The following is a 2,397-nucleotide window of genomic DNA, read 5'->3' on the forward strand; positions in this document are numbered from 1 at the left end:
GGCTCTGGGCTGATGGCTCGGAGCCTGGAGCCTGTTTCCGATTCTGTGTCTCCCTCTCTCTGCCCCTCCCCCGTTCATGCTCTGTCTCTCTCTGTCCCAAAAATAAATAAAAAAACGTTGAAAAAAAAATTAAAAAAAAAAATAATAATAAAATGAGAAGTCCCTTAGTAATCTATTCTCAAACTACAAATGAGGGTTATAAACAGAAGTGAAATGGAATTGAACTTGCTAGAATTTGGCGTGCTCACAGCCCTGGCTCTTGACAGGTTGGCTTCTCATTCTAGGTTCATGGAGTTTTCCTATCTAGACTGATTTTCTTCCAGGATGGACAACACCCCCCTGCCTCCCAGTACAATTACCTTGTGTAGCTTCATCTAATGAATCTGCAGGTGTTATCATCTAATATGTTACTCTCTAACACCCTGTAAATGTTACTCATTTCTATTCTATGGCACAGTTGCTAAATCGTTTTTGTAACTGTGGTTTTGAGATGAACCAGTAGAATGCTTTTCTATTTGTGTGTCAGAGTTTCTCATACTTCTTCCAGGAAGGCAGAACTGAATCATTTTCAGGACTTTTTTTTGTTTTGTTTTTAATTGAGCTATAGTTGACATACTATTAGTTTCACTTTTATATGACCTACTCTGTCATTGTCAGTCCAAGATTAGACAGATAGCGTTTGCTCTTGTGGCCTTCGTGATGCAAAGTGTGAAAAGACTTATGATCAAAACACTCCTTAAGCGGCTTGCTGCAGCCCGGGAATGTTTACTGGAATTACCCATAGCACAGCATGAAGCCAAAGGAGCTTAAAAAACACCCTCCCTTTCTTTCCATGAGGGCTTGTCCTAAGTTGTGGCTTCACTGTCAGAGCTTGCTGCACACATACAGGCAGAGCTCCTCTCTTGTGGTAGGAAGTGTATCACCCATTCAGGCAGTAATCTGCCCAACCAGATAGACTCTAAGTGCCTCCAGGCTGGGGACAGAGTCTTACTCATTGCTCTCATCCAGCACCTCCTTCTGTGCCTGGTTATTGACCTGAGCAGAGTGAACCAAACTCAACACCCGAAACACAGAACACAAGAGACTAGAATCAGAGAGCTGAGTGGAATAGAGAGGGAGGCATGGAAGATTTGTGCTAAAGATTGTGTTCTTAAAATTCTTAAAGGTGAGGATTTATTAAATAAGAGGCTGAGGATTTTTTCCAAGAAAAAAATGGCAAAGTACAAAGACTGTTTGGGGCATACAGGAAACATGGTAGTTTTCTTCACGATTTCGAGCTTTCTCTACAAAGGGCGGGGTTGAGGATGGTAACTACATCCCTGGGTTGTTATGAGGAAGAACGAGAAGATCCATGGATCTCCCTTAGCGCTGGGTCCCTGACCCATTGGGAGTGATTAGTGTTAGATATTCTCACCACCATATTCATTGCATGCAGTTAAAGGGTAGTTTTGTGTCTCGAATTAAAAAACTGCCAATTAAACTGTTACATGATAATTTCTTACCGTCAAAATTATTTTCTACATGTCGAAAGATTTTAGACTTATATAGACAGATTTTAAAAACCATGTTCCATTCTCAGGCCACATATAAAGAGGAACTCTCTCGCATGTTCAGAGTCTAGTTCGTTGAAATCGCTTTTTGACTCAGAGACGTTGATTTCCGTGTTTTTTTTCTTGCAATGTTTTCTGTGATAGCAAGTGTTGGAAATGAGAAATGCAGCATTCCTAAAACGTCTCATCTGCCGAATCCCAGATTTTCTCACCAACCACTGGCACGGACCCTCCTCGCACTTGTTTTGTCTTCCCAGAAAGTCCAGAGGGCATTCTCAGGCGACAACCAAATTCACATTCTTTCCTGAATTGCTGCATGTCACATCCTAACCTGCTGCTTCCATGGTCTTCCCCATTGTAAGAGTCGCTCAGAACACAATCCCTGGAGTCACTTTTGGCTCTCCTCTGTTTGTTACACCCCTCCAGCCCCACCAAGACTCTAAATCCAGAACCTGGCTCCCATCTGTCTTCCTCCACTGCTGCTTCTCTAGCCTAAGGCATCATCGTCTTTCACCTATAATCACCCCCAACAGGTTTTTCTGCTTTTGTCTTGGCCCTACTACAGCTCTGTCAGCGCAGTGGCCTGAACAAATCTTGCAAGGCTAAGGCAGCTCTCCGTCCCTCCTCTACCTGAAACCCAGCAGTAGCTGCGGCTCTCACTCAGAGTGAAAGCCGAAGTCTTTGCAGTGTTCCCCTCCTCCCCTGGCCCTGCACAATGGATGCTCACCACTTCACCCTTCTCTTCCCCTCCTACTCCCTTCTGGGCACTTCCTCCAGACTCACTAGCCTCCTGGCTGTTTCTTCAACGTCTTTTGTTTATTTTTGAGACAGAGAGAGACAGAGCATG

This window comes from Panthera uncia (assembly GCF_023721935.1).
Source record: "Panthera uncia isolate 11264 chromosome C1 unlocalized genomic scaffold, Puncia_PCG_1.0 HiC_scaffold_3, whole genome shotgun sequence".
Taxonomy (NCBI): Eukaryota; Metazoa; Chordata; class Mammalia; order Carnivora; family Felidae; genus Panthera; species Panthera uncia.